We start from the raw sequence: 19579 nt of genomic DNA, 5'->3' as shown, positions 1-19579 counted from the left end.
CATTTATTCCCCAGCATGTAGCAGATATCTCAAAATTTCTGTTCACTAAAGAGCAGAGGTGGATTTTCAGATTGAAAACTGATACTCATTGCCTGAATGACAGTATACCATGGGCCTCTATCTGAAACCAGTTTTGATTGCCTTAGATTCCTCTTCAATTGACCAGTGGGTAAACATGTGAGCATGTGACGATATTCTATCACATTTTATACTAAGAGTCATCATTAGTACTTTTGATCTCAACTGGTACCTACGCAATAGTGTAGATTAGGCCCAGATATCATTCCACATAGACAGATGTATGTTTAGGTATTTACCATCCTCCATCTATCATTGACCTAAAGGATTTTGGGTAAATCAATCTCACTATTGACCCCAATGTGGTAGGTGGCCACTACTTCTCGTCATTAATGTGTATGACTTGTACTTTGCTATAATGATACCTGTATGTGGATATGACTTGCTAGCTGAGGCGTGTTTTCATGCTGCGTATGAAGATATGTTACTCGCATTTTTTTAAAACGGCCCGGTACAATCTTTGGCTGTTGCCACACAGTTTACCTGACTTAGGTGACATTTGGTTAAGAGCTGAGGGTACAGGCTTACACTATTAGATGGGCCCTTTAATTGAAGAGGCGAGTCCATGGGGAATATCAATAAATTGATATATAAAGCGAGTTCATCGCTATGGCATTGTGTAAATGCAATAGGCTTAGTAAACAACTTGTGCTGACCCTGCCATTTTTGAGAACTATCAAATCAAGTCCGTCCGGATTCGAATGCGCATGCGTGGACGCGGAGCCAGGGTACATTACTGGTTCCTGACACCACGCATGTGCAAAGTGAAGTGTCTTCTCATTGAGCATAACAACAGATGGTGTCACGCCACGCAGCTAGTCGTTTATCGGAATGCGCATGCCCTAGAGTGAGTGTTCCAAGTGCGCGCATCTCGCTTTTCAGGCGCATGCATATTGGTTAAAGAAACATTGACAGCTGGTCCAAATCAGGCAATTTCGAACAATTAAGACGGATATATAAGGAGCTTTCCCTCCCCCTGCCGTCACCTCCCAGACAGCTCGTAGTCTGGTCAGAAGTACCGACGGACAGGTAAGGAGTGGAGAGCCCTCGTTTTTGCCCGTGTGACTTGTGACTTTTTTGACCCAATGTAGCAGTGATATGGCAATACTTTCCTGCTTGAACCCTGTATAGTATGGTGTTCCCTTTGGACTCTGTTGAATGTAGCTTTTGAGTGAGCCAAGGGTAACCACACAGATTGAGATATTTTTATTATTTTAAAATGAACGAGTGCTTAATTAAGACTGAGGTTTCAGGAAGGACATCTTGTCCATCTACCTGCATAATTGCACCTATTAGGGATTGAGTGTTGTTTAGTTTTTGATTTTTTTAGGTTAATTAAAGTGTTTGATTTACATGCAAAGTATGCAGACAGACTAGTATGAGTATGCAACTTTTCTGTTTTACTTTGCATACAAACAGAGCGGTGCCTCCATCTCCGAGCAGTCAGCCGGGTGAGGTGAGGTTTTTATCCCACATAAAGCTGGGTAAGTCAAGTATAGTTTTCTTCAAATCTTTTTTGCATGGAACCACTTTTTGGGTTTTTCGCGATTTGAGCACGGCATAATGGGCACTGCTGAATAGTAGCCGCTGGTGCTGTGATTTATGTGGAGATGCTTTTTTGATGGTTTGACCTTTTGATTTTTTTTCAGGAAAGAAGAGGTAGTTCTTACCTTCAAGCACGAGGTTCGCTTGTACTGGTAGGGTGGCAATTGCCACATACTTACCTGAATATTATACCTCCTTTTGGGTATTGTTTCACACTATTGTTTGCACGAATTGTGTTTATCCTGCAGTAGCCTTTACTCGATTACATCTAGGTCCTGAAGAAAGCCGGGTCAACTGACCAATTCGGCTGAAGCATGTCGACCGCTATAGACTTAGCCAGGAAATAGTCAAATTTTTTCCAGACTATTAGGTTCTTTTAAGTATGACCCTTGGACAATTGTTAATAAATTTCTGTTTTGCCCAGGTAGCCATTTGTAATTTTCACTTACACTAGAGCACTGCACGTCACTAGAGTTCATATGGTTTGAACATACACCTTGGCAAGAGCCCTTCTAAGGAACGTCAGGTCAGGTACCCAGCAGGTCCAGGTGGCTCAAGACTGTGGCCCTATATCTAGATCTCCTAGAGGCCCAGATGACGAAGCTCCGCCAGTAAGGGTGGGCTGATGGACTCTTAGCTCTTGCTTGGTGATGATCAAACTATCTGATTAGGTTTCTAAGCATTCTTCACAGCGGTCAGTGGCTGTCTGTTCCTCATGATCAGACTGAGCACCTCCTGTTAGTTGTTTAGTTGAAAAGTCCCCCCAACGTACCCCAGATTTGTGGTTGTATGAATCAAATATCCGCAAAGCTAATAGGCAGTTCATAGGAGAGCTGTGGCTAGATTACGATCAGAGCTTTCGGATAAAAATGCAAGCTCACCCAGCCATCGAGTGGGATGAAGAGGACGTTTCTAGATACGTGCACAAAATGATGGTAGCCACGGAGGACAGGTCAGGGCCTGGAAGAGAAGACCAGCCTTTTCGGCAAGGGCCATTTCAAGGGTCACCAGGAGAGACAGAAGTCCTTCTATAAGCAGACACACTTTTCAGGATGGAAAGGAGGGGCAACAGGGAAGAGCTACACAGCCGAATGCTGCAAATATGACAGGGACGAGTGCACCTGCGGCCCATCCAGGAATGTGTGCTCAACCTGCAGGGGGAGCACCCATCAGTCAACTGCAGAAGGGCAGAAGTGAAAGAGAAAGCGAAATTAGACAAGACAAGAAAAACGTAGTGCTGGGGATGCAAAGGCTGTCATTGGATGGGGTGGCTTTCAACTAACCCGCTCTCCCATCATTACACACAGACTAAGACTGCTAGCTAACCATTATGACAATAAGGCAGAAGCGCAATTATTATGCAAAGGTTTTGAAAGATGTTTCAGAATTCCGGTAATGGCAAGTCAAGACAGGCGAGTCCAAGAAAATGTGCTCTGCACTCCCCCACCCAGAAATAGCAACAAGAAAATACTGGAAGAAAAATAATTGGGCAGGATAGAAGTTACCCTAAGCGTGGGGAGACTGGCTGGTTTAGTGGTCTCCCCACTGGGAGTGGTTTCCAAGAAAGAGCAGGGACAGTACAGGCTCATTCACCACTTGTCATTTCCATAGGGAGAATCATTTAATGATAAGATCAACCCTGAGGACTGCTCGGTAGGGTATGCGTAAGTAGATTATGCAGTTAACCTGGTACGTGCAGCCAGACGAGGGGCCTTGATGGTGAAGGCAGATATAGAATCCACCTTAAGGTTCCTACCAGTCCATCCTGAAAGCTATCACCTCCAGGGTTTTGAATTCGATGGGGAGCTGTGCTTTGACAAAGTGCTTATCATGGGATGCTCTATATCTTGTGCATATATTGATAAATTTAGTAGCTTCCTACAATAGACAATGCATAAGAGATACCTAGAGGGAAGCAGGCTTCACCCCCTGGATGACTTCCTGTTTGTGGGCAAACCGAGTGGGTGGAGAGTGCAGGGACCTTCTTGATGCATTCCAGTGGCAGAGTTAGGAGTACCCTTGGCTGCAGACAAAATGGTGGGCCCAGCCACCAAAATCTTTATTTGTGGGATTTGAGCTGAAATTTCTTTAGACAAAGTCTAAGATAAAAAAGAAAAGATAATGGCAATGATAGAAAAGAGAAAGCCACACGGGCGAGCTACAAGAGCTAATAGGTAAACTGAACTTTGCAGCAAGGATTATCCCAGTGGGGAGGGTATTCGCAAGAAGACTGACCCAATTGACAAAGGGATTGAGAAGAAACACCTCCATGTCAGATTGAGCCCAGGGGCAAAGCAGGTTTTGAAAACCTGGCTATCCTTCCTACAGGACTTCAATGGGGTACCTATATGGAGGGAAGAATGGGTCTCGGGCAGGAAGCTAGCCCTGTATGCGGATGCAGCTGCAGCTTAGACTTTGTAGCAGTACAAGGGGACAAGTGGTGCACACTGAGGTGGCCCAGAGCTGGGCAGCACAGGGATAATCAAGAACATTTAATTTCAAGAACTGTTTCCAATCGTTGCGCTGACAATATGGAGAGCAATGCTAACCAACATGAAGCTGACGCTATGGTCAGATAATCAAGCTGTAGTTCATGCCATCAGTACAGGGGCGGCAAGATGCCCATTATTTCTGAGGCTGCTCAGAAGACTGGTCAGACTACAGCTGACAGGCAACCTGGAAGTGAGTGCAAGACACGTCAGGGGATAAGTAATGCTTAAGCGCATTCACTCTCTCGTTTCCAGATGGGGAATTTCAGGGAGATAGGGTCCACAGTAGAGTGTCATGACTCCCCCTTCCAGTAAGAACTGCAGTCCCTGGCAGATGCGACCTGTCTCAGTTGATGGAGCATGCTTTAAAACCCAAAACAGCGCAGAGGTATTCTACATATAAAAAAAACAGTTTCAAGGTTGACAGGGCTGCAATCTTTCGAAGACACACCTAGTACAGCCCAAGATGGGCAGCAATTTGTGAAATGGGCTTTGATCACAGCAAAAACAGGTCTTGGACAGAGGCACATTTGTTAGTGATAGCCCACTTTTCCAGGCTCGCCACTGGGGACTACTCCTTCCTTCACAGAAGCAATGAAAGGTTGGCTGTGCCTTGAAGGGGTAAATAAGGGCAAGAGGAAACCCATAGAGTGCAGCACACTGGCCCGCCAGCTAGTGGTTTTGCCTGAAATATGGGCAGATGCTTCATGCTCGTGTTCTTCTGCACCTTTAGGTTAAGGCAGCTGGTGGCTCCAGCTAAGAATGAGACAGCAGGGGCCTGTCTTCAAGCACAGGATGTGTAGCTGGGCCCAGGGCACCTAGAAGTGATCCTGAGAAGGACCAAGATGGAGCAAGAGGCAAAGGGCACACTGGTAAAGTTGCAGTGTTTGTCAAGCACTATGCTATGTCCATGTATACTGGATTCAGGAATACTGGGCAATCTGCCCAGCCGGAGGAGGTCTGCTGTATAAACACAAACATTGGGAGTGGCTGAGCAGGTTCCAATTTAGAACAATGTTAAAAAGGCACTCACAAGGGCAGGACTATCTGCCGCAGAGTTTGGCACTGTCAGGAGCCCTTTCTTTCTTGCGCAGGAACAGAGATGCCTTTTCCCAACACCACCTCCAAGAACCACCAACGCAGCACTATGAAAAGATGCGTTAATGCCTTCTCCGGAGGGGGTAGGGGGATTGGATAAAATAACAAAAGAGAAGAGAAGAGACTGCCACTTGTTGACTGCTTCCTGTTGGGTCTTCTTTCTGTTAAACTGGCTTCTGGTTAGATCATTCAGGAGGCTGAATAAACATTAGACTTATTAGTTCTATTTAATCTCCTTCCTCTTAATAACCTTTAGTCTTATATTATAGCCCCTTCTACATACCAGCTTGTAAACCCAGTGTTGCTTCTCTTCTATTGGACAGCTATTTTTTCTGCTCCGTATCTCTCTTCTAATAGTTCCTAATGTTAACACAAAAGTTAGTGGTCTTTTCTTATACCTCACAACAATCTATTTAACTCCCTAAAACTACGTCATACCTATCTTTTACTCTCAGGAATGTATCAATTTCTAATATTCTTTTTCTTTTTCACAGGAACAGTTCGTAGATAGATGAACTTGGGTAGTACTACAACACTATTCCTTATTTACATCATAACATTTACACGGTGTGACTTTAGACTCAAAACTTAGCTCTGGTGCTTCCCATGGAACTTCGAACTCTTCACTGACTCTCCAGTCAAATGTCTCACAACAATTGGAACAGACGCGCCTCACTGACGCATGACTCTCTGACGAAGGTTCTCCTCCTTCAAACAGATGACGGGTTTTCTGTTGCGGAACTCCAGACTCTTTCTTGAACTGCGCATGAGCTCCAGCCGAACACTACCTCAGGAGCGGTAGGCTCGAGGTGAAACTTAACACGCAGACACGAATTCCGAAACTGCTACGGTTCAAGGTAAGCGTAATTGGAAACTCTTCCTGTCAGGAAACTACGGGAAATGCCCTCACTAAAACTAACTCGGACTCAAGGTTGCTGCTAGGGTGACGGGTTCAGGTGAAGTGCGCCAACGTTCTAAGTTGCGCGCTTCTCATAGAGTTCTGGAACAATCAGAAAGACTAGAACGCTAACTCCCCCAGAGCGTCGGCCATCTTAAGGTTCCATACTTCCCAGGCCTTGCTCCAAGTCAGAGTTCTTAGGATCTTTTTGTTTCTCATTGGTTGATGGGCACTGATAGTGCAGATAGAAGGTTTCTTGTCGGTAATGGTTCTGACAGTACCCCCTCTCAAAGGAGGTCCCTCCAATCTTGGCTTCCGAGGAAATTTTAGATGAAAGGATCGTATCAAACGGGGGGCATGGACATCAGAACATTTCTCCCAAGATCGTTCCTCTGGACCATAGCCTTTCCAGTCCACTAAATAGTAAACTGTTCCTTTAGATCTCTTAGAGTCTAGAATTCTTTTTATCTCAAACTCAACTCCTGATTCTAAGTGCACAGGTTTTGGAGGGAGGTCCATTCTTAAATCTGAGGATATTTTTTTTAGTAAGGAAACATGGAACACAGGATGAATCTTCATTTCAGGTGGTAAGGTCAAACGGTAAGTCACTGGATTGATTACTTTCTCTATGGGGTAAGGACCTACAAATTTTGGTTGGAATTTTCTATCTCCTTTGAGTCAGAGATTTTTAGCGTTTAACCAAACCCTGTCTCCTACTTGCAGTTTAGGACCTTCCCTTCTTTTCCTGTCAGCATATTTCTTGTATGTCTGCTTGGCTTGTATTAAGTTATTAGTGGCAGTCTGATGGACTTGGGCTAAATTTTGTACTATTTCCTGCACAGCTGGGACTGAGATTTCTTTACCAATTACAGAAGCATTTGGATGCCTACCATAATTTAGATAGAAAGGGGAAAAACCCGTAGAAACATTTTTAGCATTATTGTGTGCGAACTCTGCAGCCCACAAATACTCTGGCCAATCCCCTTCTTGATCTAACAAAAACATCCTTAAATACTGTTCTAGTTCCTGGTTGACTCTCTCAGTTTGCCCATCTGTCTCCGGGTGATAGCTAGTGGAATATTTGGTTTCAACTCCCAAACTGTCCATGAAGGCCTTCCAGAAGCGAGATATGAACTGTGAACCCCGATCTGAGATAATCACTCGAGGAACACCATGGGCTCGCACTATGTGTATGCCAAATTGGTGAGCCAGTTCTCTAGCTGTCGGAAGTCCCTTTAATGCAACAAAATGCGCCATCTTGGTGAATGCATCTACAAATACTAATATGGAGTTAAAACCCTGACTGGAAGGCAAGTCCACTATCAAATCTACAGTAACCGTGTGCCAGGGATGTGGGGGTGTGGGCATAGGTTGGAGATACCCCCTAGGTGACTGTCTCTCCGATTTTCCTCGCGCACAGACCCCGCAGGCCTTCACATGAGAGTGAATGTCCTTAGTCATTTGTGGCCACCAATAGTTTCTTTTAATCAAGTCTTCAGTCTTTTGTATGCCCTTATGCCCGGCTAATTTGCTCTCATGATTGTTCTTCAAAACTAATTGCTGAAGCTCTAGAGTAGGCAGATACAGTTTTTCTTCATGCCAAGGTAGTCCATGTTGAATCTTTCGGAAAGGTTCTTGCTCTGCCCAATCATGCATTTCTTTCTGTGACATTGCTCCAGCTACCCTTTCCTCGAAGGTTTCTTGACTCACCGCCCCAAGTATTTGGTGTTCGGGAATGATTGTCTTTGATTCTTGGTCGCTTTCAAGCTTTTCCATTTTTAATCTTGACAGGGCATCAGCCTTCCCATTCTTAGTTCCTGGTCGGAAAGTGATCACGAAGTCAAAATCCGCGAAATACAACGACCATCTCAGCTGTCTCGGGGTAAGGGTTTTTGCAGATTTCAGGAATTTTAGGTTCCTATGGTCTGTGAACACGGTCACGGTATGTCTCGCTCCCAATAGATAGTGTCTCCACTCCTGGAAAGCGTCCTTGATCGCCAGTAGCTCTTTTTCTGTGATGGTGTAGTTAACTTCAGCTGGTGTTAATTTCCTCGATCTGTAAGCCACTGGGTGGAGTTGTCCTGTTTTCTTGTGACGTTGAGAGAGGACTCCTCCTATTGCTAGATCCGAAGCATCCGTCTCCAAATAGAAGGGTTCACTAGGGTCTGGATGTAATAAAATTGGTGCGGAGGTAAACTCTTCTTTAAGTGACCTAAAGGCTTCTTCTGCCTCCTCGGACCACTCAAAAGGAACTCCCTTTTTGAGCAATCGAGTAAGAGGAACCAGCTTGTGTGAAAATTCATTCACAAACCTCCGGTAAAAATTGGCAAAACCAATGAAGCTTTGCAATTCTTTCACACAACTTGGAGATTTCCATTCTAGAACTGCCTTAACCTTCTTAATGTCCATCGTGATTCCAGACGGCGTGAGCACGAATCCAAGAAATTCCACCTCTTTTACACTAAATGCACACTTTTCCAATTTAACATACAAGTGGTTCTCCTTCAATTTTTGTAGAATTTTCTTCACCTGGCCTGGATGTTCTTGTTCTGTTCTGGAGTAAATCAATATATCGTCGATATATACTATGACGCATTGATCGATATACTCACTCAAGACACTATTTATAAAATGTTGGAAGGCTGCTGGTGCGTTGCATAAGCCGTAAGGCATGACCTGGTACTCGTACAAACCTAGCTTTGTTCGGAACGCCGTTTTCCACTCGTCCCCTTCTCGAACCCGGATCAAGTGGTATGCCCCTCGCAGGTCTAGTTTCGTGTAAATCTGTGCCTCCTTTACCTGGTCTAACAGCACAGAGATGAGAGGAAGAGGGTACCGATTCTTGATGGTAACTTTGTTAATGGCTCGATAGTCAATACAGGTTCTTAACTCGCCTTCTTTTTTGGGTACAAAGAATAAAGGGGAGGAGACCGGAGACTGAGATGGACGGATAAATCCGTTGGCCAAGTATTTCCCAATGTATTCCTTCAAGTGTTCATTCTCTTTCTCTGTCAAGGCATACACTCGGCTACATGGTAATTGCGCGCCTGGCTCCAGATCTATCCTGCAGTCAAATGGCCGATGTGGCGGTAACTTCTCTGCCTCTATCTCGTTGAACACTTCCTCGAATTCCTTATATTCAGATGGTATTTCACCAGTGTGGATCACACACACAGAAATTTCTTGTTCACTCAAAGAGGTTGCTGGTCCTGATTCCTTAGTTTCCACGAGATGGTCAAAACAGTTGCCCTTACAGAATTCAGAATTCATGCTCACAGTTCTCGCTCCCCAATCGATGCTTGGATTGTGTTCCGTTAACCACGGCAGGCCCAATATAATCTGGAACTGAGGAGCATCGATCAAATTGAACTGGATGAGTTCGCGATGTTCCTCTTGAAAGGTCAACTCTACTTGTTCCGTGTGACTAGTGATCGGTCCGGAGGAAAGATTAGTTCCATCTACGGCTCTTACTGGTTCACTTCTTGACTTCAAGATGGGTCTTAGTCCGACGCTGGCTGCATATTTGATATCGCAGAAGTTTCCTGTTGCCCCTGAATCAATCATAACTGACACCTCAGTTAAAATGACATTCCTGAACTTTATTTTCATTGAAATTACAAGGTGGGGAGATGAAGACTGTAAAGTGTTCGCGATATGATGTTCTTCTGGAGTTGCCTTATCCTCAGCACCTACCAACCCAACTCCTCCTATTGGTGGTGCGTGGAGTTTTCCTTCTCCTTTGAGAACATTTTTGGCTTTTTGGGACAAATTCTGACGAAGTGTCCACTTCCTCCACAATACAGGCACAAATTATTCTGTCGTCTTCTCTCCTTCTCCTCCTTGGTCAGAGGACCCCGAACCACTCCAATCTGCATAGGCTCGGTTCCAGATTGACTGTCTGGTACTTTCGTTGAGTCATTCTTAGTTCTGTCGAATCTCGGTATACTAAATTTGAAATCTTTTCGCTTTTCACCCCTCCTCTCACTTTGACGAAAATCGATTTCCAAAACCAAATCGATTAAGGCTGAAACGTCGGTAGGTCGATTTGGAATTTGGGCCAAAACATCCTTCAATTCGTCTTTTAATCCACGATAGAAGACTGCTGCTCTTTTACATTCCGGCCAGTCCGTTTCTACCACCAACTTATTGTATTGAGCTAGGTATGCTACAAGATCCTTGTTCCCCTGCTTTAATTCTAAAAGTTCATTGTCTGTGGCTTGAGAAATCTTTCGGCGATCAAATATCCTCAAAAATTCTTTTTTGAAATCTTCGAAGTGATAAAGAAGAGCATCGTCTCTGGTGACTAAGGGCATGGACCAACTAGCGGCATCTCCGCTAAGGTATGACAAAATAAAGGCCACACGGGACTGTGCGTCTGGAAAAATCGAAGGACGACACATGAAGTGCAGGGAGCATTGCGTCAAAAAGATTTGAGCCTTCTGAGGATCACCACTGAATCTTTCTGGGGGGGCTAGAGGAATAACAGGAGAAAGAGAATGGACTACATGTGTGGCTACACTAGAAGTGGAGTGTTCACCTTCTGTGTCTGGGAATTTCAAACTGGATGTCGGATTAAAACTGGAAATCTTAGCTGCCAGCTCGACTGTTTCTCTCCTTGTGTCCATTACCTCCTGTCTCAAACCCCTGTTTTCATCCCTAACTGCGGCTAATTCTTTTTGTATTATGTGCAAGACCTCTCCTAATTTTTGCAACTCCAAACCTTCAGCCATTCTGTTCGGGCGCAATCAATACGTGGGCACTTCACTCTGTCAGGAGCCTTTTCTTTCTTGCGCAGGAACAGAGATGCCTTTTCCCAACACCACCTCCAAGAACCACCAACGCAGCACTATGAAAAGATGCGTTAATGCCTTCTCCGGAGGGGGTAGGGGGATTGGATAAAATAACAAAAGAGAAGAGAAGAGACTGCCACTGGTTGACTGCTTCCTGTTGGGTCTTCTTTCTGTTAAACTGGCTTCTGGTTAGATCATTCAGGAGGCTGAATAAACATTAGACTTATTAGTTCTATTTAATCTCCTTCCTCTTAATAACCTTTAGTCTTATATTATAGCCCCTTCTACATACCAGCTTGTAAACCCAGTGTTGCTTCTCTTCTATTGGACAGCTATTTTTTCTGCTCCGTATCTCTCTTCTAATAGTTCCTAATGTTAACACAAAAGTTAGTGGTCTTTTCTTATACCTCACAACAATCTATTTAACTCCCTAAAACTACGTCATACCTATCTTTTACTCTCAGGAATGTATCAATTTCTAATATTCTTTTTCTTTTTCACAGGAACAGTTCGTAGATAGATGAACTTGGGTAGTACTACAACACTATTCCTTATTTACATCATAACATTTACACGGTGTGACTTTAGACTCAAAACTTAGCTCTGGTGCTTCCCATGGAACTTCGAACTCTTCACTGACTCTCCAGTCAAATGTCTCACAACAATTGGAACAGACGCGCCTCACTGACGCATGACTCTCTGACGAAGGTTCTCCTCCTTCAAACAGATGACGGGTTTTCTGTTGCGGAACTCCAGACTCTTTCTTGAATTGCGCATGAGCTCCAGCCGAACACTACCTCAGGAGCGGTAGGCTCGAGGTGAAACTTAACACGCAGACACGAATTCCGAAACTGCTACGGTTCAAGGTAAGCGTAATTGGAAACTCTTCCTGTCAGGAAACTACGGGAAATGCCCTCACTAAAACTAACTCGGACTCAAGGTTGCTGCTAGGGTGACGGGTTCAGGTGAAGTGCGCCAACGTTCTAAGTTGCGCGCTTCTCATAGAGTTCTGGAACAATGAGAAAGACTAGAACGCTAACTCCCCCAGAGCGTCGGCCATCTTAAGGTTCCATACTTCCCAGGCCTTGCTCCAAGTCAGAGTTCTTAGGATCTTTTTGTTTCTCATTGGTTGATGGGCACTGATAGTGCAGATAGAAGGTTTCTTGTCGGTAATGGTTCTGACAGTACCCCCTCTCAAAGGAGGTCCCTCCAATCTTGGCTTCCGAGGAAATTTTAGATGAAAGGATCGTATCAAACGGGGGGCATGGACATCAGAACATTTCTCCCAAGATCGTTCCTCTGGACCATAGCCTTTCCAGTCCACTAAATAGTAAACTGTTCCTTTAGATCTCTTAGAGTCTAGAATTCTTTTTATCTCAAACTCAACTCCTGATTCTAAGTGCACAGGTTTTGGAGGGAGGTCCATTCTTAAATCTGAGGATATTTTTTTTAGTAAGGAAACATGGAACACAGGATGAATCTTCATTTCAGGTGGTAAGGTCAAACGGTAAGTCACTGGATTGATTACTTTCTCTATGGGGTAAGGACCTACAAATTTTGGTTGGAATTTTCTATCTCCTTTGAGTCAGAGATTTTTAGCGTTTAACCAAACCCTGTCTCCTACTTGCAGTTTAGGACCTTCCCTTCTTTTCCTGTCAGCATATTTCTTGTATGTCTGCTTGGCTTGTATTAAGTTATTAGTGGCAGTCTGATGGACTTGGGCTAAATTTTGTACTATTTCCTGCACAGTTGGGACTGAGATTTCTTTACCAATTACAGAAGCATTTGGATGCCTACCATAATTTAGATAGAAAGGGGAAAAACCCGTAGAAACATTTTTAGCATTATTGTGTGCGAACTCTGCAGCCCACAAATACTCTGGCCAATCCCCTTCTTGATCTAACAAAAACATCCTTAAATACTGTTCTAGTTCCTGGTTGACTCTCTCAGTTTGCCCATCTGTCTCCGGGTGATAGCTAGTGGAATATTTGGTTTCAACTCCCAAACTGTCCATGAAGGCCTTCCAGAAGCGAGATATGAACTGTGAACCCCGATCTGAGATAATCACTCGAGGAACACCATGGGCTCGCACTATGTGTATGCCAAATTGGTGAGCCAGTTCTCTAGCTGTCGGAAGTCCCTTTAATGCAACAAAATGCGCCATCTTGGTGAATGCATCTACAAATACTAATATGGAGTTAAAACCCTGACTGGAAGGCAAGTCCACTATCAAATCTACAGTAACCGTGTGCCAGGGATGTGGGGGTGTGGGCATAGGTTGGAGATACCCCCTAGGTGACTGTCTCTCCGATTTTCCTCGCGCACAGACCCCGCAGGCCTTCACATGAGAGTGAATGTCCTTAGTCATTTGTGGCCACCAATAGTTTCTTTTAATCAAGTCTTCAGTCTTTTGTATGCCCTTATGCCCGGCTAATTTGCTCTCATGATTGTTCTTCAAAACTAATTGCTGAAGCTCTAGAGTAGGCAGATACAGTTTTTCTTCATGCCAAGGTAGTCCATGTTGAATCTTTCGGAAAGGTTCTTGCTCTGCCCAATCATGCATTTCTTTCTGTGACATTGCTCCAGCTACCCTTTCCTCGAAGGTTTCTTGACTCACCGCCCCAAGTATTTGGTGTTCGGGAATGATTGTCTTTGATTCTTGGTCGCTTTCAAGCTTTTCCATTTTTAATCTTGACAGGGCATCAGCCTTCCCATTCTTAGTTCCTGGTCGGAAAGTGATCACGAAGTCAAAATCCGCGAAATACAACGACCATCTCAGCTGTCTCGGGGTAAGGGTTTTTGCAGATTTCAGGAATTTTAGGTTCCTATGGTCTGTGAACACGGTCACGGTATGTCTCGCTCCCAATAGATAGTGTCTCCACTCCTGGAAAGCGTCCTTGATCGCCAGTAGCTCTTTTTCTGTGATGGTGTAGTTAACTTCAGCTGGTGTTAATTTCCTCGATCTGTAAGCCACTGGGTGGAGTTGTCCTGTTTTCTTGTGTCGTTGAGAGAGGACTCCTCCTATTGCTAGATCCGAAGCATCCGTCTCCAAATAGAAGGGTTCACTAGGGTCTGGATGTAATAAAATTGGTGCGGAGGTAAACTCTTCTTTAAGTGACCTAAAGGCTTCTTCTGCCTCCTCGGACCACTCAAAAGGAACTCCCTTTTTGAGCAATCGAGTAAGAGGAACCAGCTTGTGTGAAAATTCATTCACAAACCTCCGGTAAAAATTGGCAAAACCAATGAAGCTTTGCAATTCTTTCACACAACTTGGAGATTTCCATTCTAGAACTGCCTTAACCTTCTTAATGTCCATCGTGATTCCAGACGGCGTGAGCACGAATCCAAGAAATTCCACCTCTTTTACACTAAATGCACACTTTTCCAATTTAACATACAAGTGGTTCTCCTTCAATTTTTGTAGAATTTTCTTCACCTGGCCTGGATGTTCTTGTTCTGTTCTGGAGTAAATCAATATATCGTCGATATATACTATGACGCATTGATCGATATACTCACTCAAGACACTATTTATAAAATGTTGGAAGGCTGCTGGTGCGTTGCATAAGCCGTAAGGCATGACCTGGTACTCGTACAAACCTAGCTTTGTTCGGAACGCCGTTTTCCACTCGTCCCCTTCTCGAACCCGGATCAAGTGGTATGCCCCTCGCAGGTCTAGTTTCGTGTAAATCTGTGCCTCCTTTACCTGGTCTAACAGCACAGAGATGAGAGGAAGAGGGTACCGATTCTTGATGGTAACTTTGTTAATGGCTCGATAGTCAATACAGGTTCTTAACTCGCCTTCTTTTTTGGGTACAAAGAATAAAGGGGAGGAGACCGGAGACTGAGATGGACGGATAAATCCGTTGGCCAAGTATTTCCCAATGTATTCCTTCAAGTGTTCATTCTCTTTCTCTGTCAAGGCATACACTCGGCTACATGGTAATTGCGCGCCTGGCTCCAGATCTATCCTGCAGTCAAATGGCCGATGTGGCGGTAACTTCTCTGCCTCTATCTCGTTGAACACTTCCTCGAATTCCTTATATTCAGATGGTATTTCACCAGTGTGGATCACACACACAGAAATTTCTTGTTCACTCAAAGAGGTTGCTGGTCCTGATTCCTTAGTTTCCACGAGATGGTCAAAACAGTTGCCCTTACAGAATTCAGAATTCATGCTCACAGTTCTCGCTCCCCAATCGATGCTTGGATTGTGTTCCGTTAACCACGGCAGGCCCAATATAATCTGGAACTGAGGAGCATCGATCAAATTGAACTGGATGAGTTCGCGATGTTCCTCTTGAAAGGTCAACTCTACTTGTTCCGTGTGACTAGTGATCGGTCCGGAGGAAAGATTAGTTCCATCTACGGCTCTTACTGGTTCACTTCTTGACTTCAAGATGGGTCTTAGTCCGACGCTGGCTGCATATTTGATATCGCAGAAGTTTCCTGTTGCCCCTGAATCAATCATAACTGACACCTCAGTTAAAATGACATTCCTGAACTTTATTTTCATTGAAATTACAAGGTGGGGAGATGAAGACTGTAAAGTGTTCGCGATATGATGTTCTTCTGGAGTTGCCTTATCCTCAGCACCTACCAACCCAACTCCTCCTATTGGTGGTGCGTGGAGTTTTCCTTCTCCTTTGAGAACATTTTTGGCTTTTTGGGACAAATTCTGACGAAGTGTCCACTTCCTCCACAATACAGGCACAAATTATTCTGTCGTCTTCTCTCCTTCTCCTCCTTGGTCAGAGGACCCCGAACCACTCCAATCTGCATAGGCTCGGTTCCAGATTGACTGTCTGGTACTTTCGTTGAGTCATTCTTAGTTCTGTCGAATCTCGGTATACTAAATTTGAAATCTTTTCGCTTTTCACCCCTCCTCTCACTTTGACGAAAATCGATTTCCAAAACCAAATCGATTAAGGCTGAAACGTCGGTAGGTCGATTTGGAATTTGGGCCAAAACATCCTTCAATTCGTCTTTTAATCCACGATAGAAGACTGCTGCTCTTTTACATTCCGGCCAGTCCGTTTCTACCACCAACTTATTGTATTGAGCTAGGTATGCTACAAGATCCTTGTTCCCCTGCTTTAATTCTAAAAGTTCATTGTCTGTGGCTTGAGAAATCTTTCGGCGATCAAATATCCTCAAAAATTCTTTTTTGAAATCTTCGAAGTGATAAAGAAGAGCATCGTCTCTGGTGACTAAGGGCATGGACCAACTAGCGGCATCTCCGCTAAGGTATGACAAAATAAAGGCCACACGGGACTGTGCGTCTGGAAAAATCGAAGGACGACACATGAAGTGCAGGGAGCATTGCGTCAAAAAGATTTGAGCCTTCTGAGGATCACCACTGAATCTTTCTGGGGGGGCTAGAGGAATAACAGGAGAAAGAGAATGGACTACATGTGTGGCTACACTAGAAGTGGAGTGTTCACCTTCTGTGTCTGGGAATTTCAAACTGGATGTCGGATTAAAACTGGAAATCTTAGCTGCCAGCTCGACTGTTTCTCTCCTTGTGTCCATTACCTCCTGTCTCAAACCCCTGTTTTCATCCCTAACTGCGGCTAATTCTTTTTGTATTATGTGCAAGACCTCTCCTAATTTTTGCAACTCCAAACCTTCAGCCATTCTGTTCGGGCGCAATCAATACGTGGGCACTTCACTCTGTCAGGAGCCTTTTCTTTCTTGCGCAGGAACAGAGATGCCTTTTCCCAACACCACCTCCAAGAACCACCAACGCAGCACTATGAAAAGATGCGTTAATGCCTTCTCCGGAGGGGGTAGGGGGATTGGATAAAATAACAAAAGAGAAGAGAAGAGACTGCCACTGGTTGACTGCTTCCTGTTGGGTCTTCTTTCTGTTAAACTGGCTTCTGGTTAGATCATTCAGGAGGCTGAATAAACATTAGACTTATTAGTTCTATTTAATCTCCTTCCTCTTAATAACCTTTAGTCTTATATTATAGCCCCTTCTACATACCAGCTTGTAAACCCAGTGTTGCTTCTCTTCTATTGGACAGCTATTTTTTCTGCTCCGTATCTCTCTTCTAATAGTTCCTAATGTTAACACAAAAGTTAGTGGTCTTTTCTTATACCTCACAACAATCTATTTAACTCCCTAAAACTACGTCATACCTATCTTTTACTCTCAGGAATGTATCAATTTCTAATATTCTTTTTCTTTTTCACAGGAACAGTTCGTAGATAGATGAACTTGGGTAGTACTACAACACTATTCCTTATTTACATCATAACATTTACACGGTGTGACTTTAGACTCAAAACTTAGCTCTGGTGCTTCCCATGGAACTTCGAACTCTTCACTGACTCTCCAGTCAAATGTCTCACAACAATTGGAACAGACGCGCCTCACTGACGCATGACTCTCTGACGAAGGTTCTCCTCCTTCAAACAGATGACGGGTTTTCTGTTGCGGAACTCCAGACTCTTTCTTGAATTGCGCATGAGCTCCAGCCGAACACTACCTCAGGAGCGGTAGGCTCGAGGTGAAACTTAACACGCAGACACGAATTCCGAAACTGCTACGGTTCAAGGTAAGCGTAATTGGAAACTCTTCCTGTCAGGAAACTACGGGAAATGCCCTCACTAAAACTAACTCGGACTCAAGGTTGCTGCTAGGGTGACGGGTTCAGGTGAAGTGCGCCAACGTTCTAAGTTGCGCGCTTCTCATAGAGTTCTGGAACAATGAGAAAGACTAGAACGCTAACTCCCCCAGAGCGTCGGCCATCTTAAGGTTCCATACTTCCCAGGCCTTGCTCCAAGTCAGAGTTCTTAGGATCTTTTTGTTTCTCATTGGTTGATGGGCACTGATAGTGCAGATAGAAGGTTTCTTGTCGGTAATGGTTCTGACAGTACCCCCTCTCAAAGGAGGTCCCTCCAATCTTGGCTTCCGAGGAAATTTTAGATGAAAGGATCGTATCAAACGGGGGGCATGGACATCAGAACATTTCTCCCAAGATCGTTCCTCTGGACCATAGCCTTTCCAGTCCACTAAATAGTAAACTGTTCCTTTAGATCTCTTAGAGTCTAGAATTCTTTTTATCTCAAACTCAACTCCTGATTCTAAGTGCACAGGTTTTGGAGGGAGGTCCATTCTTAAATCTGAGGATATTTTTTTTAGTAAGGAAACATGGAACACAGGATGAATCTTCATTTCAGGTGGTAAGGTCAAACGGTAAGTCACTGGATTGATTACTTTCTCTATGGGGTAAGGACCTACAAATTTTGGTTGGAATTTTCTATCTCCTTTGAGTCTGAGATTTTTAGCGTTTAACCAAACCCTGTCTCCTACTTGCAGTTTAGGACCTTCCCTTCTTTTCCTGTCAGCATATTTCTTGTATGTCTGCTTGGCTTGTATTAAGTTATTAGTGGCAGTCTGATGGACTTGGGCTAAATTTTGTACTATTTCCTGCACAGTTGGGACTGAGATTTCTTTACCAATTACAGAAGCATTTGGATGCCTACCATAATTTAGATAGAAAGGGGAAAAACCCGTAGAAACATTTTTAGCATTATTGTGTGCGAACTCTGCAGCCCACAAATACTCTGGCCAATCCCCTTCTTGATCTAACAAAAACATCCTTAAATACTGTTCTAGTTCCTGGTTGACTCTCTCAGTTTGCCCATCTGTCTCCGGGTGATAGCTAGTGGAATATTTGGTTTCAACTCCCAAACTGTCCATGAAGGCCTTCCAGAAGCGAGATATGAACTGTGAACCCCGATCTGAGATAATCACTCGAGGAACACCATGGGCTCGCACTATGTGTATGCCAAATTGGTGAGCCAGTTCTCTAGCTGTCGGAAGTCCCTTTAATGCAACAAAATGCGCCATCTTGGTGAATGCATCTACAAATACTAATATGGAGTTAAAACCCTGACTGGAAGGCAAGTCCACTATCAAATCTACAGTAACCGTGTGCCAGGGATGTGGGGGTGTGGGCATAGGTTGGAGATACCCCCTAGGTGACTGTCTCTCCGATTTTCCTCGCGCACAGACCCCGCAGGCCTTCACATGAGAGTGAATGTCCTTAGTCATTTGTGGCCACCAATAGTTTCTTTTAATCAAGTCTTCAGTCTTTTGTATGCCCTTATGCCCGGCTAATTTGCTCTCATGATTGTTCTTCAAAACTAATTGCTGAAGCTCTAGAGTAGGCAGATACAGTTTTTCTTCATGCCAAGGTAGTCCATGTTGAATCTTTCGGAAAGGTTCTTGCTCTGCCCAATCATGCATTTCTTTCTGTGACATTGCTCCAGCTACCCTTTCCTCGAAGGTTTCTTGACTCACCGCCCCAAGTATTTGGTGTTCGGGAATGATTGTCTTTGATTCTTGGTCGCTTTCAAGCTTTTCCATTTTTAATCTTGACAGGGCATCAGCCTTCCCATTCTTAGTTCCTGGTCGGAAAGTGATCACGAAGTCAAAATCCGCGAAATACAACGACCATCTCAGCTGTCTCGGGGTAAGGGTTTTTGCAGATTTCAGGAATTTTAGGTTCCTATGGTCTGTGAACACGGTCACGGTATGTCTCGCTCCCAATAGATAGTGTCTCCACTCCTGGAAAGCGTCCTTGATCGCCAGTAGCTCTTTTTCTGTGATGGTGTAGTTAACTTCAGCTGGTGTTAATTTCCTCGATCTGTAAGCCACTGGGTGGAGT

Source organism: Triturus cristatus, chromosome 1_2, assembly GCF_964204655.1.
Source record: "Triturus cristatus chromosome 1_2, aTriCri1.1, whole genome shotgun sequence".
NCBI classification, from domain to species: Eukaryota; Metazoa; Chordata; class Amphibia; order Caudata; family Salamandridae; genus Triturus; species Triturus cristatus.
The sequence above is the reverse complement of the archived record's forward strand: the minus strand, read 5'-3'. Positions refer to the sequence as shown.